The following is a 24,200-nucleotide window of genomic DNA, read 5'->3' as shown; positions in this document are numbered from 1 at the left end:
GGTTACAGCTGAAGTACTGCTATTTGACTAAATTGCATTCAGTGATATAAACAGCAAACAAATCCCAGGTCCGCCTTCAATCAAACATGACTGGTATCTAGAAATCAGAGACTGGTAATTATGATAAGGTTAGTATGAAACAAGTGTTGCATGAGGTTGTGCTGCCTTCATTTAACCGGGTTAAGAGGAGGTCAGATGAGACAAGGCTGTGGTGAGAACATTGGCACACCGGGTCAGAACAGGAGGAGAGCTTGACAAGCAGACAAAAGACGTCTGGAGACACTGACTAAAATAGTCTGGAGCAATGGGAAGCAGCTGGGAGGTAATCAAGGACGTGCAGAGCAGCTGGATGAACCAGGACGGGGTCAGGGACTGTCATGTGGCGTAGCAGAGTCATCAGTGAAGACAAAATACTGGGCAGCAAGAGACACTTAGTCTGGTATCACATTTACATTTTAAAGCTGGACAGGAAACACAGAAAGAAGTTACAAAGTACTGGTTTTATTGGAAAACTTCAGATTTCAGGATAAGGTCTGACTTTCACAATAAATCCTCTCCCGAGAGTGTGAAAATAAAAGCAACAAAATGTTAAGTAGAGGCCAAACTTTCAAAATAAAGGTACAAATTCCCAAGTCGATGTTCTTTTTATCCTTAAAGGTAGAGTCTGGGGTTTTGTTTGTTGCAGTTTGTAAACAAAACATTCAAACTGGGCCCCTTCTCTCGGGCGCAACTGTGTAGCCTCCTGCCCCTGACAGCAGCAGTTGTCAGGACCGTAAAGGACTCGCTAACATCCAGGACAGTTAATGGGGCTTGCAGCCCTGTGCCCTCCTACTCTGTTGCGTAGCTTCACCTGAGCTTTGTCACCCAAATACAGGCAGGGGGAGAGGACATTGCAGACACCACCACACAGGACTAGAAGCCCATAGGTGATGATTAAGATGGATTTCATTTGTATTAGTCTAGCCTTTATTTTGGGGCAAAGAACTCCAGACTCAACATTTGAACTAAAACTGTATGCCTTTTAGCCTAGAAATCTAGACACACCCTAGCGGCAGCAAATATATTTGCTCCGTATAGGTGGGTCTAGAAACGAGCCATGGGAACTTTTTGAGTCTCGAACACCGATTGTGTTCACCAATCACAGCGCTCTATCTGTTTAGAGAGTCGTTGGGTGGGCTTAACGCGATGACAACATACATTTTAATTGGCTTGTCAGGCTAACGTCATCCTGCTCTTTGCTCTGATTGGTCGTAGCGCTACCCTATTGCGTACAGAGGCAGTTTAAAAGACAGCCTTCATCCCACCCCCTGGATTGAGCCGAGGTCTAACGGTCGTTGCCAGACTAGACATTTTAATGATATAGTCTGGCTTGTCAGGCTATATGCCTTTTAGAATAACTTCAAATACAATAACATTAGAATTATGCACATGGTGGCTCATTTTTTAAAAATTAGGCACTGATTTTGTACCTTCTGTAGAGTCAGAGAGCTCACAACCTTTATATACCGATATAGTAAAAAAAAAAAAAAAAAGTCCTAGAGTCCTATTCTTCCCAAAATGCAACTTTATATGTTCTTGTGTTAAATTTTACTGAGTCTTCCAAGATGGCAATGGTGGAACAGCCGACTCAAAAACCGCCCTTCAGAAACATTAGGTGACACCACCAAAGTTATTTGTCCATTTTTATTTACAGTCTTCGCTTTCTGCTGAGGCTGAGAAACCACTGAGACATCTGAAGATAGACAAAGCTCCTCCAGAGCCACAGGAAACATTACAACTGTTTTCACAGGGTGAGCAGCACTTGTGATGACAGCTACACTAATCTGTCGGTGTAAGTGCTCTTTTAAGAAGTTTCTGCGAATAAAGAGGACAAGTGAAGAATTACAGAACCAGACATCAAAGTGCTTTTGTGTAACTAATATTTGCATCTAATATTTTGCCTTACTTTGATTAAAGAGCGGGTTAGCAGCATTTTTAAGAACATTCTTAAGATTCTTCCAGTGACTGGCGTGTGTGTCTGTGTGTACCAGTTTGAGTTTTAAAGCATCAGAGTGAGGAAATGTTGACCGGTCCTCACTTTCTCAGACCCCTTCCAAGGGCTGTTTGAGGGTTACGACTTTATAATAACTAGGTTATTATAATTAGGTTTAAATTAGGTTAAGAGTAATGGTTAGGCATTTGTTTTGGATGGTTAAGGTTAGGGTATGGTGCTAGGGAAAACATTATGTCAATGAGTGTCCTCACAAAGATAGCCATAAACGTGTGTGTGTGTGTGTGTGTAGTGATCAGTGTGTGTGGAAACATAATCACAGCTCCATGTTCATGCCTCATGAATCTCAGATTGGACATTGATTATATGTATATTTACTATTTCTTGTGTGCCACTTGAATCATGCGCAGCCTTCCTAAGGAGCCCGGACAGCACTTGTGCCCTCGTCCCAAACAAATGAGCGAAGCTGCTGCTGCTGGAAACACTTTGCAGCTCTCAGGCTCACTGCAGCCCAGGAGGATGTAAATGGATGCCTGCTGAATGGAAGCTAGTAGATGAGTCTTTATAGAAGTACAGCTGTGAGAGGTAACTCTGCCATATGCACATTACACACTGCGCATGTTGCCTTGGGCGTCTCCTGCTCTTTCATATCTGTATATGCACACACACATAGAAGTGGATTCTCTTTATCTCTCTTTCTCTCACACACATAGAGTCTTTCTGCCTTTTCAAGTACAGTGGGGTCAAAAGTTCACTGTTGATCTCAGAGTTTTGGACTCCACTGTCACACACACACACACACACACACACACACACACACACACACACACACACACACACACACACACACACACACACACACACACACACACACACACACACACAAATGTGCAGGCAGGACAGTGGTGTTTTTAGTTAATTGAAGTGTTGAGTGAGTGTGTGTTTCAGCGCATTGCATCATTTGTCTTCCTGTCAGTTTATACAGGGGCCTGATCCCGAAAAACCTGCATATTCATGACCACTGAGTCATAAAATACTGTGTGTGGATGTGAGTGTGTGTCCAGGTGTGTGAGTGAGGATGTGTTGAAGAGACTGAAATAGACACACACACATAGGCGGCCTTACCTATGTTTCAACCGTTTCAATTGAAACGGGCCCCAGCCACCAGGGGGGCCCCCAGCTGCCAGCCACCAAGTAAAAGACAGCACAATAATTCATAGGTTTCACCTTAACACACACACACACACACACACACACACACACACACACACACACACAGGCCTACATCCACCACACACACACACACACACACACACACACACACACACACACACACACACACACACACACACACACACACACACACACACACACACACACACACACACACACACACACAGGCCTACATCCACCACACACACAAACAGCTCTGTCCACCGTGCGGTCACACACGCGACCCCTGATCCGCTCTACAACCTGATGCGCGCATCATGCCACACCGCGACGGTAATCGCTCCTGATTAGTAATACGACAGGAAATATCAATAACAACGTAGGCTTACCTTTGAAAACGGCCCGCAAACTATCAATAGACCCTCGTTTTCCTTCTCCCAGTATTATTCCTTTTCTAATGTCCTTTTGTTTTTCCTGCTTTCCTCCTGACGTGCGCACAGTTGATTGACGTCTGTCAATCACTTTCCTCCTCTTTTCTTTTTTCCTCGGGTTAAAATGCCTCCAAACAGGCGATCTATGAGTACGTCCTAACTTAACAGAGAAATAAAACACAGCGAGAGTACAGCTAAAATGTGATATTATTGGCAGCTTATTTACAGATTTTACTAATGGAGGAGACAGCTGTCTGTCTGCTGCTCCAGCACCGCAGCACCGACAGGATCAGCGCCTGTAGACGTCTGTCTGTCCGAATGTCTCGTCCTTTCCTTCCCCGTGGTCGTGGTGCTGAAATAACGTGGAGCACTTTGCTCTCATTACTTTTGTTGCAAATTTAAATTCAGAATATTGTTAAAGCCTGTAGTTTTTTATTGTGTTAAGATTCCTGTTCATGTCTTTTTTTTCTTCTGGTTTCTTGCCCTGGTAGTGATTTTAACACAATGTTGTGCGTACCTGGGATGCATGGATAGTGCGTTTACTGCGTCCTTTCATGGTTTAAAGCATCAGCGACACATGGGCACATGGCTGGCAAATAATTTTATGTTTAACAGGGTAGGGCCTCATATGAAATATTGAAACGGGCCCCAAGATGTCTAAGGCCGCCACTGCACACACAGGCGCATAAAAAAGGTGGTCAAATATAATGAGAAAGACAAAACAATAAATAATATTTCTTTATTATTATTATTATTTGTTATAAGTTATCCATTAACTCATTGAGTGCCAACCACGTAATTTCTCGTTTTTCGTTCCCATGCGTTGAGTGCCAAAAACGTAATTTTACGTTTTTGCTTTTTTTTTAAAATTATGAAAATAGACACTTTAACACACCTTAGTGTTGTGTCGTTCGCGAGTGATTCGTTCGAAGGAACGAATTATTTAAGTGAACGTACTGACTCGAATCACTTCCTGACCTGATTCGTTCCTTTCTCAGTTCAGTAGTTGAGCCCATCACTAACACACCTTTATGTGTAAATTTGGGGACTCTACGACGAGCAGAACTTAAATAGATGACGATCAAAAACTCATGACAGCTCATGATCTGGAAGTTTTCATCATAACTCAGCTTTTGTAAACGGAGTTCTGCATGTGGATGCAGCGCAGCTGCTCTGCTCTCACCCGCGAGGCTCCAGCAGCTCGGAGCTGAAACAGGAAGCTCTCAGCCGACCGTCCCGCCCGGTCTTCATCTGGAGCAACACCGTGTCCTCCCGCGGTAAAATGTGATGGTCTCACACCCCACCGGTGGTCGCGGTTCTTCTGTGGTACGGTTTCGGTGCCGGCCTGCTTTGGCCGACAGACCATCACATTCCGCAGCGAGAGGCTGTGACACGGCAGGGTGCGTCTGTGTTATTGTTGTTTAGTGGTTTTGTGAATAGAACAACAATTGTTGTATATATTTATCTTACACGAGCCCTTTGATCCAGAAATGCGAGTGTCAGAAGAGCGACAGACACAAACAGAGCACCTTTCATAAAAGACGCTCTATCTCCTTTTCTAGAAAAAAAGCAGGGATTTTGGTGAAACCCAGCCATGTTTAGCTTGACTTTTCTCAGCAATGGAGGCTCGTAGAAACAAACGGTTTATGGCCATTTGAAGCATAAAGTTTCACCTTTCAAATGAGCCACAGTGTGTTGGTGGCAATAATATAGAATACACTGTGGCTCTACCAAAATCGTCAAAAATGGTCTAAATTGCCGGTACACTTGACTAAATCTTTGAAAAGGAGCGCGGCACTCAATGAGTTAATTAGCCTACCTGTTACTTTACATGGACATCAATCAATACACTCATACTGGCACCATAATCTAAATACCCAGCAGCATATCAAAGCTAATGATTGCAATACAGTTACATGTATTCAGCAAATACAGTTTTATTTGTATTCGCTGAATACAGAGAAAGAAAAAATACTGTTTGGGGTTAAATGTCTTTGCAAGTACATAAACAAGTAATTTCTGGTAAATGATCAGTTTATTTACTATAGCAGGCTTTCTGCCTGGTTAGCCTCATTTATTGCATCAAGCAGCTAATGAGGTTGATGATAAATCTCAGGTTAATGAGCCATAATGATCGTAAATGAGCATAAATTGATACATTAGCGTGCTCCTCCAGCAACCTCTTAAACTCTTAGGTGAGACAGATATGAAAACCAGCATACACAAAGCTTGCTCCGCAGATATGGTGACTCCATACTGATCAAATCTAGTGTAAGTCACTGGGATAAAATCTGTGACAGGGATGAAGATGGGCTGTGGCAGATCCATGTTACAGAGGGTAGAATATGTTCTGTCTCTCAACACTCAGTACATGAGTGAATGGCATGTTCAACATGAATACTCATGAGAGGACTGGCAGTGTCAGTGATGTAATCAGTAGCTTTTAGCAAAGGCGCCTCTTTCACAAGCTACATTGTCAAGTATGATGCAATAGCTGCTGCAGGCAGGTGGATACTGAGCATTTCCATTTGAAAAATGACAGTCAGTGTCAAAGACCTCCTGTAATGGGAATCAAGCTTTCTTACCATGTTAAACTGTTTTTTCTTTCTTTTTTTCCTTCTTTTTCCCATGCCCTGCAAGACATATCAATCAGTCAAGGGCATGATTGAGTATCTTTGTCTTGGAACAGCAGTGAACCAATGACAGTCTCATAAAATCAGATTCAGGGAGTCAGAGTTTCATACATTACAAACCTGAGGAACAGATCTTGTCACTAACACTGTGTCAAACACTGCCAGTAACAAGCTAATAAGAAATGAAGTAGACTAACACGGTTTTCTTTTCCTGGGCCACAAAGGATCCACCTGTTGGACTCAGCCTATCACCGTGACCGTGAAATTAATATGAAAGCATTCAACACAGAGACTGTGAGGATTAGAGTTAAAAATAAGTATTGGACTATAGCGCAGTTCAACTGTTTAAAGGGCGCAATGGAGGTCCCCTGTCCCTCACTCTTCAAATACACAATCCAACAACTCCAATACACTCTTGTGGACAAGTTGTGACCTGCACATTCACCACGATATGAAATAATCATAATTATGTAACATCGTGACACATGAAACAAATGCTCTGAACTACTTATGCTTTCGAAATCACTCCGCCTAGCAGCCGTGTCTGGAATGTACTTCTGGTTACTAGTGCTGCACGATTAATCTAATCGCAATCGCGATGTCACGGCGTGCGATTACGTAATCGCACGAAAGAGTGCGATTGGCGATTTAAAGAACATAAATGTGCGACCGCGTGAGCCTGTAAACGGGACTTTAACTCATGTAGTGTGTGGAGCAGAGCCGCTAATGTGTGCAGCATAGCAGACTCCGTCAGTAGTCATGTGACCAGCAGGTCTAATCACGTGACTACCCAGCTGGCAGACAGCGCTCCGTGTGCTGCAGGACCGTCTCCACGTGATTACAGCAGGTGTGGAGCTTTAGCGTCACGGAGCGAACTGTGTTTTCCTCCGCAACATGTGCAGTGCGTTTAAAAAACGAGGAGGTATATGCCTGTTGGGGCGAACGACCAGAAAGCTCCAGTGTTTGGTTTTCTTTTAACTGTCTTTTTTTTTTTTTTAAGGTAACAGCCACACTCATTTGCCGTCTCCTCTCGTCTCCTCCGTTGTGTATGTGTGTGTGTGTGTGTCTGTCTGTCTGTCTGTCTGTCTGACTGTCTCTGTGTTACCTGTGTACCTGTGTGCTGTGAGAGGAGGGAGGGGGGAGAAAGGCATTGTAATAATAAATGATGGCATCGCAGTAGACTATGAAACTGCACAAAAAGTTACCTATTTTTATTTAATACAAAGATACTGTAAGGAAACACTTATTATTTGAGAAATACACTCCTAAAATATGGTTATTTCCGGTGCTGTTATTGATAATCAAGCAAATAGACTCCTTACAGCATTAATTTACAATATCGTAATCGCAATCGCAAATCGCAATATTTTCCACCATAATCGCAATCGCACATTTTTATAAAATCGTGCAGCACTACTGGTTACACATTTGCCCGAAAACAACTCTGTCTCGTACCGTTACATTATAATTCTCAGTGGGGAGGTAAGAGTAGATGCCTCCAGCCCCAACTCTTTATCCTGCTCATGAAATGATGACACAGCGCTACACAAATGTTTTAACCGTGGGAATGCATGTGGATCACTAGGCTGTTGTTTATCTGTGCAACAGGTGTTATATTCAACTGTAATTATAGACTATCCTGTGAAAGCAGCCCACATAAGCTCTCCTCCTCTGTCTCTCTCTAACACACACACACACACACACACACTAGCTTTACATAAAGTCAGCATTGAACTCTATACAGTGTTTTCTGTGCCACTGAGGGCCACATGGATCCAGGGTTTGCTGGCTTCCACACAGAGGGCTTCATTATATATGAGCACTGATCTCAGGCCAGTCCCTCGTGTGATGATCGCTTTTTCTGTTCAGGAGTAAAGAGTTTTGGGTGATTAACCAACTGTAAGGCGTCTGCCTGAGACGCTGACCTCGTGGATGCTCGGCTCGCTCTCGCTTCATGCTTCACTGGACTAATTGGCCTGTGAATCTTTCAGGATTCAGACAGTGACAGTCAGTGTCCACCCGGCTCAGCGGGAAGCTGCACTGCTGCCTGCTCCGAGACAGCACCATGAAAACAAAACGCCAACAAGTCTGACTTGCAACTGCTCCATTGCAGGTGTTTATGTGTGTGTGGTGTTTGGTGTATCAGTCGTAGTGCGGCTACCCCTTACAGAAAAACCATATGAAAATGATGCACATGGTAACCATGTTATTTGCACATGGGAACCATTTTTCCACATGTGATCCCATGGGTTGCCATGTAGAGCACATGCGCAAAACATGTTACCTAATGTGGAAAATGGGTTCACATGGGAAATAAATGAAATGAATTGTTGAAGCGCAAAATGAATTTAATCATTCAAGTTGGCAAAGCGAAATAAAGAGTGCTGACCTGCAACTTCTGAAAACTGAAGTAAACACAGACATACCAAAAACTGCAACTCCTCATACAGTATAGCTGTTTGGCCTCAATCTTCAATTCCCCCAAAAACCCCCATTGCCATGTTAAAATAGTTTATATTAGCCTGGAGTTTGGTGGCATTAGTTGCTGGCAAAATTGCGATGCCAGGAACTGTCCACTCAGAGCTTCAAGCTGCTCTTCAGAAACCTTAGGGTGGCATCACAAAGGCTGCATCCATCTTTAGTTGCAGTCTTGGTTGTGTATTTCATGTTGTAGCAGCTGCTTCGCTGCTCAACATGAAATCCTAAATTGGAACAGTAGACTGACATGGGTTCAATCCTCTAATTTGTAATTTAGCATTGTGCAAATTGATCACATTAGAATGAATATTCTGGAAAGACACATTTGCTTGTCGCAAAACAACCAGGGTGAACCCTTTCAGCTGGATCCAAATTGGTTTGGTGCTGAATCCACTCGCAGCTCCCCAGTGGTGCGGCGCTCCCTGGGGCGCAGCTGTTGTCAAACAGCATGTGTCTGTAAGCGGAGCCGCCGACGGCCACGCTCCAGGTGGGTGGAGGATGCAAACAGGCAGAAACTTAGTAGATGGTGACACCTCTCTGCTGGTTTACTGGTGACAATAGCATTTAGAAATATTTGCTGTCTCGGCAAACAAAACCTTCACATTTCATACCAAGACTCAAAGGGACAACGAGGAGTTTGTATTTGGTTATAAAAAAGTCTCACTCATGGGCGGTGCGTGGCGCAGTGGTTAAGGCGGCCGCCCCATGTAGAGGCTACAGTCCTCAACGCAGGCGTCCCCGGTTCGTTTCCCGCGTCGGGCAGACCTTTCCTGCATGTCATTCCCCCTTTCCTGTCTATCTCACTCACTATCAAATAAAGGCAAAAAACGCCAAAAAAAAAAAAATATATATATATATATATATATATATATATAATAAAAAAAAAGTCTCACATTAATATGGATGAATCTACGCTACCCACACTTGTTAATGGCTCCATTTTCGTTCAATATATTGTTTTGTCTCTATCGTTATTTTGTTATTTTAATTAAAGCAGAAGTGAGTGATCCGGTCGTTTTCGCTAATGCTGCGTTCCAGGCAGGCTTTTGAAATCGTAAATTACAGCTTCAAGTCACAACTTACGACTTTGTAGCGTTCCAGGCAACCCACTCGTGTTTTTCCGACCTGTTTTACCGGTGAAAGTCACTATAACGGCCACTCGTAACTTCCGACCGGTGAACTCGTACCAGATCGAACTGGTACCACTTCACAGTCGGAAAAATACGAGTTTCCTTGAACGCACCATAACAGTCCTCGTCGCTACGTCACCACATTCACGGCGTTCCTTGGCTGCACACACAGCCCTGCATGCCGTTCTCTCTCCTCATTGGATAAAAACTGTAGGATACGATAAATGTTTTCTCTTCGGCTCAGAGCAGAGCAGAGGGACTGAGAGACCCGTGTTTCAGTCCAAACACTCTATGTAAGTGATTGCTGTCGGAAGATATAACTATTTAAGACTTATATTAACACAAATATATCACTCACTTCTGCTTTAATGGAGGAAATGCTGGGCGAGCCGACCAGCGTTTCCTTACTTTCGGTTTAGTGGACGCTGCCCAGCGGGTCATGGGAATAACGCTGCTGAATCGCCGTTTATGGTCGGAACTACGGCGGTAACTGATCGTCTACATTCTTGGCAAGACGTCCTCATCCCTTACATAGCAGAATGATAAAAAATCAGAGGTCTACTATGCAATTAAGTCTATAGTTAACATTGAATTAAATGCTAGAACTCAGTAATTTTACATCAGAAAAAAGTTACCTAACCTATGAAATCATTTCATATGTAATATAGTAAAGTACAATATAATGGTGAAGAGCCATCAGGTTATCACGGTAAAAACGTCATTCAGAGGCAGAACTCCTGACCTTGGACAACACTGTGTGTCTTCCTGACGTTAGTCTGCTGGTTTTAAAGTGTAAATGAAATCATGCCATACAGTAAGTCACCACGCATGAAGTCAGGCACTTGATCTTGAAATCTTGTTGTAGTGGTGTGTTTGTGGGTTTATTGTTGTTGTGGTGGTGTTTTAATGGCATGAAATTTGTTGTGTTGTTGTTTTGAAATCTTATGATTGTGGTTTTATAATACAGTGTTAGGCTTCCTTTTAAGCGATTTTTAGAGTTATTCACTCTTTCCTGCCCAGGGACTACAGAACAAAAAGCTTATATTCAGATTGCTTATATATAAACAATCTGAAACAGCTTTCTCCATCCGTTTATCTATATATAGAGAAAAACAGAGGGAGAAAGCTGAAAATAAGCTTTCAGAAAGCTGATAATGAGATCAATATATTTACCTTTGAAAAATATTTTTACTTTACTTGAATTAAAGTATTAGACTCATGGCATTTTATCTCAGAGGTCCATAGCTGGATGAGCACCAGGGTCATAAGTTCTGTGGTTAATTGTATTATCAGATGAAAATGTCAGCCTCTCCAAGCTGAAAATGTTGCTACAAGGTCTGACATTATGTTACTCTTGACAGCTTTATTCTAGGGTGAGAAGTTCATCCGGACAGCCCTGAGCATGTCTGAAGAGTTCATTATAGAAAGGTGATAAAGTCACTTAATGGGACCAGAGTCTCCTGTTATATGTGTGATAAAGTCAAGAGGAGGTAGTATGTCCTCATTACTGTAATCAAATAACACCAAACTTCTTTATTTTGTTTGTGGAAATGGCAAAAGACAAAGTGCTGAGAGAAAGAAGGAGCAAATAAAGATATAACACCAACACATAAATCCAACTTCCTTTACAAGAAAGAACCCCGACCTTTAATGTCCTCACCACCAATCACTTCTCACAGCATCAGTCTCCATCAAAGACTTTGCAAAGTATGTTAATGGTCGTATTTGACCAGTCCCTGTTTGGCCACGAACCCAGTGCCTGTGACACCTTGTATACACGTTTGCTACAGTTTATGATGTTATTACACTGAAGTCAGTGAGCAGTGAGGGATTCACCAGGGATAATTAGATGTGTATTTACGGTGGCCGTTACATACCATTAATTTCTGGTGGCTGTATAGTGTCCAGATTTAGAGCGGGGGAAGATTAGAGTTGTGAGACGGTGGCTGTAAATTAGGAGGAAAGTTAAAATCCAGCCATAAAAGTACAGAGCAGCTCCTAATGATAAATACTTACCTCCAAATACTGTAGGATATTTCATGTACGGTTTGAATGATTTCACTCTAAAGTATAAATTTAACTTTGTTTTGCCCTTGTGTGGGTATTTTAATGAGCTAAAGCCATGTAGACTTAGCCATTTGATGAAGAGAAAGTTCACATTGCATAAGGACATCTGTCTTCTGAATCACTTCTATTTGTGTTCTACAGATATAGGACAATCAAGGTGAAACTTGATGAAGTTTGTGTCTTATTGCGGTGTACAAGCACAGGTACAAGTGAAAATGTTAGATCATTTGAACATCTTCAAAACTGAGTGTTGCTCTACTCTGCCTCCAGCTCATTTTCTTCTTGGCGCCAAGCTTTCAATAAATACTCCTGAACTCCTGGTGATTGTGTTTTTCTCTCTGATGTTCACAAAATTCCAACCATAACGTAGTGTTGTCAGCAGGATCTGAACAAAACAAGAAGCTTATCTTTGGTCTCGCCATCTAAAGGACTGCAAATGGGCAATAAAAACCCTAAAAGAAAGAAAAATCCCTGACGAAAAGAAAGAACATTTCTTGACTTGTTTTCAGTGTAAGAAAATTGAGACTAAATGTGGCCTCTTTGTTCTGCGTAAATATATCTTCTTGAGTTTATATTAGATATATGTAGATAGTGACCTGTTTAGCATTAACATGTAATCCTTGTTATTGCGAGGCTATTGGTGACTTGTAGCATGTAGGCCATAGAGCTCATAGCATGATTAGCCTTTTATCTTCCTAGTGTATCCACTAAGAACTTTGCCTCTGCAGAAACACTGAGCCTCTCAGAGTTAAACGATTGTTTAAATGATGTAAAAATCATTTATCCCCTTAAATTCTTTCCCTAACAGAGCCGTCTTTTACCACAGCACAATGCACCGCTCAGAACATTTCACTGCACCGTTATATCTTCATTGAACTGTTTGTCACAAAGACTTATTCTTCTGTGCCAATAAATACCAGTTACCTCATAGTACGATTTAGCAGACACTCAGGCATCAAGACACTTAGTTCTTTCATTGTAATCATCCTTTTTTCAGCAATCTGTTTAATAACCAGAGAGAGCAGCGCTTGACAACAAAAGCCAACGTTTTCCTGCTGTGCTTTTCTTGGTGCGCTAAGTTTCCTCCTAAAAGGAGCCCCCCTACAAAACTGTGGAAATTAAATGGAACAAGTTCACAAGGGAGCCTGTGAGGGCTGTGAATTCTTTATTTTGTGATGCATGAGTACGCTTCTTGAAAATCCCTCTCAATGGGAAATCGCCTCAAGGAAGAGTTGTTGTTTGTTACAAGAAGCCAAATTAATAATGTAGTCACTTTCTAGTGCGCACATGAAAACATGTCAATAACATTGTTATACAAAGGTCTACAAGAGGCAGCCATGTTTCCCATTATAGATCCCAACAGACAACTGAGGAGTTCAGACATTAAAGCTGCACTAATCAATATTTCCATATTAACGGTGGATGTGGAACATGAAGAGGTTTGCTGGTAGTAATAGAAAAATGGCTCACCTGGCTCATTAACCTCAGTGTTGAGAGTCACAGTACAAAGCCTCATAACCCCCTGCTCACTACTTACTCAGCAAAGTTCGTCACAAGTTGGTGACCAGAGTGGGTAATTTAAAGGGGGTGCTTTATTGGTACCTTTTTTTTATTTTTATCTCTCTCTATGGAGCTTCCCCTACAGTTTCGGAGTGCATATTTTCACTGTTGGATCTTGCAAGGTTGGTTTTTGGCCAAGAGACACTAGGCAGAAGGCAGATTATCTCCGCAACAAGTCATTTAAAGGGATATTTCAACATTTTGGCAAATTCACCTATTGACATAATCCCTATAGTCATATAAGTAGGTTCATTGCCTTTAATTATCAGTACATGTAGTTTTGAAATCCACTGGGCAGAGACGCAAGCTGCTCAGCAAACACAATGGAGGTGAACCCTACAGGTGCCCTGTTCCTCTAAACTCATCAAATACACAATCCAACAACGCCAAAACGCCCTTGTGGACAAGTTGTGACCTGCACATTCACCACACTATTAAATAATAATGTAACATTACGAGACAGAGTGGTTTTAGAGAAAAATGTGGTGAATGTGCAGGTCAAAACTTCCTCCAGGAGAGTTTTGGAGTTGTTGGATTATGTATTCGACGAGTTTGATGAGGGATGGGACCTGTACTGTTCACCTCCATTGTCTTCGTTGAGTAGCTTGCGTCTCTGCCCCGCAGATCTCAAAACAACATTGATAATTAAAGGTACTATAGTGATTATAGCAATAGGCGAATTTGCCAAAATGTTGAACTATCCCTTTAACTATAACAATTACTCAGAAAGGTGTTTGTTTAGGGTGCATAGTTCCTCTTTAACAGAGCCAGATATTTCTCACAGAAGTTGGTAGAAACCAAAACTGATCTAAAAAGGAATTGGGAGTACTCTGCTCACAAACATAATGACATGTTGCTGTAATGTCAAATTTGAAACTGCTAATACCGTATGCCAAATGTGTAATCTTTATTATTGTCCATGTGGCTAAAAAAAAGAAAAGAAACTACACAAAAAAAGACATTAGGATATGTTAATGTCTCAAGACGTGACCGTATACCCACTATTTATGGCTCTGGCTGTTGGCTGTGCTCTGTGACCTTGCTGCTGTAAGTGTTTATGTGCTGCAGCAGATGTCAGAGGCTAACATGCTGCATTGTCTAATTAATTACCTAGACTTTGTCACAGCTTTATAATGAAACTGAGATATTTCTACACGTATCAGTGTCACCCGTTGCCTGTTAATTTATCTGTGGCAACCCACCACAATATTAACACTGGTGGTATGGTAATCTTATATTTTAACATTCCAAATGGGTAAAATATTATGTTATTGTATGTAAGTTCTCTGTCTCTCTCACTCACAAACACAATGACAGCAAACCTGTGTGTCTTTCTAGAGGCAGGGGGGACCTGAAGGCAGAGGCATGAAGGCAGCGCGATGCAGTGAAGATACTTTGAAAAAGAAAAACAAGCTCACAGGTAGCTGGCTGGTAACCAGGCAGGTGACGTGAAAGGAAGGAAGGTAAACACAAACAACACGAGTCTTCTCATGAGGAACACAAAGGAACAATGGCAGAGAAACTGACAAAGCCTGTGTCTCAGTATCTGCAATTCCACACTCACATACAGAGAGCACATCACCTGTGGCAGGTTATTTCTATGTCTCTGTAAAATGTTCAATTTAAGTCACCTGAGCAAAGCAGCTGGCAGCCGGGTGACAGTCTTAGTTAGAAGTTGTGATCCTCATTTCTGGTGAGTCTTTGATTTGGGACAACAGTATCCTGTAGAAATTCATGCACAGGGGTAATGTGTACACAGTATATGACTGAAATAATAATAATAATAATAATAATAATAATACATTTTATTTGTAAAGCACTTTTCATAAAGTAATCTCAAAGTGCTACAGAAACCAGAAACAAAATAAACAAAAGACTAAGAGAAAAATCAGACACGTTAAAATCAGCAGTAGATAAAACAGCTAAAGGAGGAGATTAAAGTGCAGAGAGAGAATAAAAACATCTAGGAACGACCTAGGAAAGCCTGTCTGAACAAAAAACAAAAAAATATGTATTTAATATCCCTGTCTTCCTTACGGAAGGGCATTAGGGCCAACGGGGATATTTTCTTTTTAAGATTCTGAGATAATTAGTCAGAATTTATGAGAAAAAAGTCAGAATTTCTGAGATAAAAAGTCAGAATCCCAGAGTTAAAAGATAAAAAGTCATAATTTCTGAGATAAAAAGTTAGAAATTCTCCATGTTTGGCCCTAATGCTCTTCTGTACTTCTTCTTTACCAGCCCTCTCTGTTTCCCTGTTGTTTGTGGTTCACATGCAAACAGGCTGCATGTGTGTGTGTACCGGGATCACTGTCCATCATAATATGTAATCAACCCTCATTCACCCATCCTCAGCATGAGGGTTTTCCTTTGTTGGATACAGTGTGTGGAGACATGGAGCTGTGTGTACTGTTCAGTTATTTCTCTGTCTTAAAAAAAAAAAAAAAGATTAAGGAGTAGGTTGGATCCAAGTAATTGAATTGAATTGAAACATTAATCAACAGGGAATATTCCATCTTTCTCTAACAATCTGTATGCATCCCACCATCTGCAATGGAGAAAATTATTTCCAATTTAATCCATTCATTCCATCAAATGTGTGATAATCTGTATGTTAAAATAGCCTCTGAGAAATGCACTAATTCCTCCTCTCTGGGTAATGTGTGTTGGAAGCTACTGGGACTTTTTAAACAATTTTATATTTGTGACCCATTTTAAAATATTTAAGTGTTGGGATTGAGCCTGAGTGCTGCAGACAGGTTTTGGAGCATAGTATTGGATTTTGGGTCTTTTAGTGGAATTTGTTGACAATAAGAAAAAAATACAACCTAAAAGCGGCCTTATCCTTTAACAGAAAATCTACTCATCAGCATGAGCCTGCTGCATACGTTTCAACACTCAGTGTATTGATACTGGCCTTCAAAATCCTGCATCGATTTAACCTCTGCGTCTCACTTTTTACAGTGAGTCAACCTCTTGGCAACTGTCGGCCATTTTTCCATTCACTGTGTTGCAACAGTGCAGTCGCCATGGGAACTGGCTACATGAATACCTTCTGTATAATTAGCCCCCCTCCCTCCATATTCTGGCTTTAAAGAGAGAAAGACAGAAGGAGATGAATGAGCGAGCAACAGGAAGGAGGGAGGGAGGGATCGAGAGGACGGAGGAGAGAGAGGGAGAGGGAGAGAAAAAGATACGGGCCTGGGGGTCCCTCTACACCTCTCACTCATTATTACACAGGAAAAGAGGGGGAAGAGGAATAAAGAGAGCTGTAAGGAGAGAGTGGAAAGAGAAAGTGAGCCAAGGACAAATGGTGAAAGAGACAGAGCAGAGGAGGAGAGCGGAGGAATAGAAGATGGTGCTAACAAATGGCGGGGAGAGGGTGAAATGAGAGGAACCAAGCAGACAGATGAGTGGGAACAGAGGGAGAAATGTTTCACGATATGACAGCGAGCGCATATGAGAGAATGAATGAACGCGAGCATGAGAGGGACAGGAAAGACAGAAAGAGTGAAGAAGTGCAAACAGAGCAAAGGATGACAAATGAGAGCAGAGACGTGACAAAGACCAAGAACAAGAAATGGAAACGGAGGGTTCCCAGGCCTCCATCTACAGTACATCTGGTCAGGTTAGCAACACAGAGAGGTAGGACAGAATCACATTGACATGATTGACAGCTGAAAAACAAAAGAACAATGTCTCTTTGCAACACACATTTAGTATTTACATCTACACAATCAGTACACTAAGATGGTCTCAGCTCTTTTCTATCACGTCAGTCCTCTGAAGCCAAAGGGAATAAAGTCATAATTTGAAAACATGATACATTAGAGTCACTTAAAAATTCAAGACAATAATGGTGGACTGAGAGACGGAGGGGACGGACTAAAAAGAACAAAAGCTGGATGAGTTATTTTAATTATGAACTACATAGATAATAATCTTATATTTTTAAATATTTTGTCTTTTGTTTAGTCAAAACCTTAGCAGAATTAAAGTAGACTGCGTCACAGTACAGTGGATGCCTCAATGCAGATTTCAGGTACCCATACTTTACATGAATAATTCCATTTTATGTTACTTTAATTTTGCTTCACTGTGTTAATTTGATACTTACATTTACTAGTTGTGTAATAAGATTAGATTAATTTATGAATATGATGTATCACCAAATATTAAGCAGTACATAAAGCTTTTAAAATGAATTCCACCTCTGTAACAATGACAAAAGTGGTATTGATACTTTTCCTAATGAGAATTAAAATTAGAAATGTATGATTACCACTGTTAATCATTTTACATGGTCTTCATCAGGGGATACTGCAAGGATGCTAGGTCAGATCTTTTTTTTTGTTTTGCTAGATTATGTATCAGAAAAAGAAAAGAAAAAAGAAAGTTCCCAGGAATATTTCCAGTGACAGGCAGGGGAAGGAAGAACAGGCGTATACTACATTTTTAAAAAAAACTGGAATTTGTGGGGCTGTCCACATGACAGCATGAGAGAGCTCAGTGAAGAGGAGGTGAGAAACCTGGAAGGGTTCCCTTATGTTTCTGCTGTAGGAGCTCACCTGCTCTGTGACATAGCACGTGGTTCGGGTGTGCAATTACTTTGTTGCTGACATATCTGGCACACAGGGTGAGGTAGGTGTCACGCTGCTGCCTGAGTTTGGCGTACATATTGTACATATTGGCTGGGTGCGGTGTGAAGAATCAAATGCCAACTGAGAGGCTCTAATGGTCGTACATTGTTGCTTGGAGTTAAAACTGTTTAAAGGTCCTATGAGTTTTTTTTTTATGTGTTTTACGTGAAATGATGATGATCCATAAGAACATATATTTTACACCTGCTCTCTTAGGCATCTCTCTCCTCTGATTGGCTCACTGCTTTCTGAGTTATCTAATAGAATTCACTAGATGAGAGGTTGCAGGAATCCCGAAGTCTCAGTTTTAGCTGGTATAAAGTCCAGAAAACTGAGCGTCTCCTGCTCAGTGTGAATTCTTTCCTTTTTGATGCTGACATTTTCTGGGGGGTGAACTTCAATAAAGTCCAATTACAGTATATATGAGCTTGTTTCATTCTCTGAGAAGCCTAACTTCTCACAGACTCGGGGAGAACTGTCAAGTTTTCACCAGGTGTCACAGAAATACAGTACCAGTGACTCTTCTTTGCTGAATTTCCTTCCTCTTCGCTCCCTTCCTTCCCTCTTTCCCCCTCGTTTCCCCCTCTCTGTTCCTGTGCTCTGAGCTTGTATCACACTGACAGTGACTGCAGTCACAGTCTGTCCTATCAGCAGACGCCCATCTCTTTGTCACCAAGCTCTTTCCATGCTTCTCTTTCTATTTCCATTTCCATCCTCACCCCCCCCCCCCCCCCCCCCCCCCCCCCCCCACAGTCTCTTCCTTTATCTGAAACTTTTTTTTTTGGAACACTTACTTCCAGCTCAGTAGAGTCGAGTCCTCCAGGCAGGTAACAACAGCGCATTTACATTCTCTGGTCTGACAGTTGTCGCTGAAACAAACCAAAAAAAAAAAGACAGAGGTCACAGAAGGACACAGCTAATATCATATGATCAGTTTGTCACACCAGCAGTGCAAACAGCGTGAGGTGTGTACACTAGAATTTAACTCTTGGCCTCCAGTTTCATACCCTGTGGCTGTTGAACTTCAAACTAGTTTTTGGACTCAAACCTCTGTAAAATTCAGAAGAATATTAATTTTAAAAACCACAGACTGAATCGCTAAATATTCAGTGACAGCCCAACACGGTGTTTTGTACCACATTATCACTATGCCGGAGTTTAAGCCTGCAGGGGCTCTGCTGAAAGGTCTAGGCCACAGCGAGAGCTGCTCTGAAACACTAAATACCAACAGTGCGGTGCAGAGGCTTCAGTGTCCGGCTCCGCCCCACCTCAATCCACTGTGCTATGATCTTCCACGGAGCTGTGCGGTGCAGTATCCATAGAAACGATGTTCATACAATTTACATCCACTGCGGACACTCAGTGCAAATGGAGGAAATAGCAAGTTAGCTTGTGGAGCGAGGCAGAAACTGATGATGTTGTGATCAGCGAGGTGGACGGGTGTCTAGAAAATCTGACTTTCATGTCCATCACACTGTAATTAATGTTCATTCTTTAACATTCATTAACTAGAGTCACAACTGGTCTCTAGCCATTGACATAATCACAACCTGTTCCTCATAGTAAGTGTTTTAGTTACTTAAAGGGATAGTTCAACATTTTGGCAAATTGGCCCCTTGCCATAAATCCTATAGTCGGGGTAGGTTTGTCACCTTTAATTGTCGGTGCAGGCTATTTTTAGAACGGCCTACGATACGGAGGCTAATGGACGAGACAGAGTTTTTTTTGATGCAAATGCAGATACTGCTGGCCAAAAAACTGCCCCCGACAGGAACGTGCATCAGGTGTTTTGCATGAATTTACCTTGATAACAACTCTGTCTCGTAACATTCCGTTATTATCTCATAATGTGGTGAATGTGCAGGTCACAACTTGTGCATGAGAGCGTTTCGGAGTTGTTGGATTGTGTATTTGATGAGGAAAACCAAGAAATCCCATTAGCCACTGTAGCATAGCCCTGAGCAGCTCACGGCTCTGCTCCGCCGTTCTAAAAATAGCTTGCACCAACAATTAAAGGTAACAAACCTACTCCTAAAACTCTCTAGGGATTATGGCAATCGGCCAATCTGCCAAAAATGTTGAACTATCCCTTTAATCTTCACCATGTGTACTATATACAGTATATATATATATATATATATATAGTATATACTGTATATATATATATATATATATATATATATACTGTGTATGTACATGACTTGTACACTTGAACACTTGTACTGGATGTATAAGAAAAAAAAAGGCGCTCAATACCGCCTGTGGGGGTGAGCACGGCTGGCATCTGGCTGCAGGGGAGAGAGAGAGAGGCGGTGTGGAGAAGGCTTATTAGAGCAGCGGCAGGTGAGCTGATTGATCAGCTGCTGCCTGGTAATGATTCTCTTTCTTTAATAAATGCAGTAGCTCGCTGGACCACGGATGACTGCCACACACACTGGAGGGCGACAGCCACAGCAGGCCGTAACAGACCGAGAGAGTGGGGGTAGGTACGACATGCGCCGAAAAGGCAAGAAGGTAACCAGAGATGCAAAGGCGGAAAGTGAAGTTTAAGTCGGCAGTGTGTGGAAGTGTGAAGGCCTCACAATGAAAGACATTGTTGCAGTGAATGGGCTGATCATTGAGCGTAGTGGGGAGGACTCACGGTGGCAGTAGAACCTGTTACGTTGAGGTTACCTTGGTTGCAATAGTGTGAGTTCTCTTTTCCACTATGTTTTAATTCATTATCCTGTGGATTTCATAAAGCCTGTATTATTTTTAGCTACTGCTTGTTTAACTACTGGATGCTGAGTTTCTCTTTGATTGCTTTATGCTGATGTTTTAAGTTAGGTGTGGCTTTGACGGATGGAGGGGGGGTGATCGTGATAAGCTGCAATTTACATACGTTCCGATTAGTCGACTATTTGCAAAACAAATAGTCGGTGACTAGTCAATTATTAAAATAATGGTTTGTGGCAGCCCTAGTGAGATGACAAAATCTGATCTGATCATCTGAAGACATCACTGACATGTATGATGTGCAGCACATTTACAGTTGGTGGACACTAATTTTAATTTCCAGTGAGAGAGCAGAGATTGTTATTGTACAAGATGTATTTACCTCTTAGTTCATGCTCTTCATCACTTAGATATAATTTCTTTTCACACGTTTCTTTATTCTAAAGACTATGTCTCTAAATAAAAGAGAAATAGATGAATACAGTATTACAGGTCTTCGGTGTGTGACCTTTCTCCAATAGACCTTCACACATCACCCACGATGTTTTCATAAAACATTACTTAGATTTAATTTCATGAGTCAGCTGACTGGTTTAAACCTATTTCAGAACAACATTTTTTGTCTAAGTTTTTCAAAACAGACTTTGACATTGAAGGTAACACTGAAAATCTATACAAGACAAAAGCTGTGAACCAATTCAGTGGCTGCATCCTTTGAAGGACCCAGCCTACGCAGTCTATGGAGGCAGTGGCTTTGGAGGTACCTCCGACAGTCTAGCCTTCAGAGCATTTCCTGATTGCGTCTGAATGCAGTCAACATCCTGACATCAAACATTTGAAACTTTTTTTTACATTTTCAATGGCTCCTCAGCTCCTCGCCTTGGGCTTTGTGGCCAGCAGAGCTCTGCTCAGCGGACAACCACGCTTCCAAGCCGGCAGCGAAGTGTGGCTACCATGTCTAGAGCTGAGCCGCCTCAATATTCTGATAGCTAGCATGCTAGGTGGCTAATAATAATGGCGTGCAAAGAAGGTTGGGATACGGGAGGCCACAAAAGAGAGGGGTAGTGTGTCCTCCAAGAACTGGAGAGATGGTTACATGTTGTCCTTCCAACATCCCACCACTCCGATATACCACCATTTAGACATACCGCTATTCTGACATGCCATCGTCCCACCACTCCGACAAGGCTTTCAATATAAGGAAATGTGTGTTATTCAACAGGTGACTCCCTCCTACTTATCTGGACTCTCTACTTCTGGACTTTCTCTCTCTGTCTGGCCTGTCTATCCTCTACTGCTCTTTTTACTAAATTGCCTAAGCCCAACCAGTGCAAAATCTTTTGGGGAAAAAATAGGCTATTAAAGGAATTGTCGGAAAGGCAGGATGTTTAAAAAAAGAAAAAAAATACCATCATTCCGATAAGAGGCAAGAATTGTCGGAATGATGGGACATTTGATAGAAAATTAAGTGTTGCCATTTAGACAATTAGGGGCCTACAGGCTGGTGGGATGTCGGAATGGCGGTTGCCCTCCCTTTGAATTGGGGCCGGCGTTGTCACGACACTGTGACGTAATCCGTCTATGGGCTTATTCTTCTACAGGAGGTCCCCACTTAACGACACTCTTTTTTATTCTCCACCACTTTATCAGCAGTTTATGTCAATCATCAAGTCAGACCAAGTCCACCAAGGTCAAAAACAAAAGCACATGACCAAGAAAAGGAAGGATAATGTTATTTGGGCCAAAAAGAAGGACCACCAACGACGAAACAGCACTGGTGAACAATGAAACTGTAAAAAAAGAAAAGAAAGAAAAAGAAACCGCCTCTTAAAAAGGCAACTTGGAGCAGCAGAGTGGTGACATTTAAAAGGAGTTATTACTGTGATTCTGTAATATACTAAAAATTGAGATGAAATGAAAATATATTGTAGGTCTTTGGATTTGTAGTGACTGCACAGTAAAACCAGAAAATGGGGAGAGGTCTTACTAAAAAAATATGATAAGATATAAACCTGCCATAATAAGCTTGTTACAGATGAGGCTTGATAGGTTCTCTCTCCCACCACAGTTTGCTGGCTGAATTGATTATATATCAGGGAAAATTGTAATCACATTTAATGTTTACATTTTGTTCAAAGTTACATTTTAATTTGACTGCTTGGGCATCTAAAAAAAAGAAAATACAGTATAGTGGCTCTGTCCTTTGAGGTCTAACTCAACCACTTGGATAATTTCTGTATCCAGACAAGCTCTGCCTCTGACAAATATGCGTTTAGTAAACACCAGTCTGCCTCCTGCTGCTGCATATGTTTCTCTGTGTAACATCTCCTCAGCATCCCTCTCTCAATGTGGTTTGCCCTTTCCTCTCCTCTCTCTCTCTTCCTCTCTCTGTATTCTTCTCTCGCTCCCTCTCTCTCCATGCTTCACTTTGTATATTTAACACAGACAAATGTGCAGCTTGCTGAAGGACACACATACACACACATACAGACAGAGGTAGATACCGCTCTCCATCAAGAAAAAAAAAAAAGGGACGGCTGATGAAGCAGGCGAAAGGAGGCGGGGAAAAATAAGAAAAGCGGGAAAGAGGAGTTAGGAAGAGCAAGATAATGTGGATGGAGGAGAAGGGGAGAAAAGGAGAAGAGAGAGGGGACAGAGAGCCTCCAAAGTGGCTCTTAAACTGCTTCAAATTGGTCATTAGTGTAATCAGGGGGAAAAGCATTGCAGAAGCCCGCTCCATTAGGGAGAATGGTGACTCTCTCTCTCCTTTTCTCCCTCTTTCTATCACTTCCTCTCTCATCTTTTCCTCCCTGCTCCCTCTCGTGTGCTTCTAAGACCTGTCCATCTTTTTTCTGCTGTTCAAACAGAAAGGAAAAAAAAGAGGCCCACACTACATTCTCCTTCTGTAAATCTCACTACCCTCACCGCCTTGTGTGTAATAGCTTTATTAGTGGAGTGTGCTGTAGTTGTGTTGCCACAGGTGCCTCTCACACACTTTGACTTTGATGTGACAGCCCGAGCAGCTCGTAAATGTCTTTGTTGTGACTCTGTCTAAGAGTAGAAAGTAGGCCTAAATACTGTAAGGTAAAGTGAAGTCACAGCCAGTTCAGTCGCTCATTCAATATTCATGAACTATGACTTACACTAAAAGAGGATGCTGATTTTTAGCAGGACCTTGTAGTCACTGCTCTTCTGAACCAGTTGCCGACACTGGTGACGCTAGAAGTTATTTGAGAGAGTACAGTTGTTAAATTATGTATCTCTGCTAATGTGTTACTTCATCGTGTCGCTCACAATGGTTTCTGAGGGGAGCGTACCTAGAGTATGGTCCCCGGGTCCTATGTTCCCTGATGAGGAATATAGGACCCTCTTTTTGAAAAAAG

This window comes from Trachurus trachurus (genome assembly GCF_905171665.1).
Source record: "Trachurus trachurus genome assembly, chromosome: 10".
NCBI lineage: Eukaryota > Metazoa > Chordata > Actinopteri > Carangiformes > Carangidae > Trachurus > Trachurus trachurus.
This window is presented reverse-complemented; position numbering follows the sequence as displayed.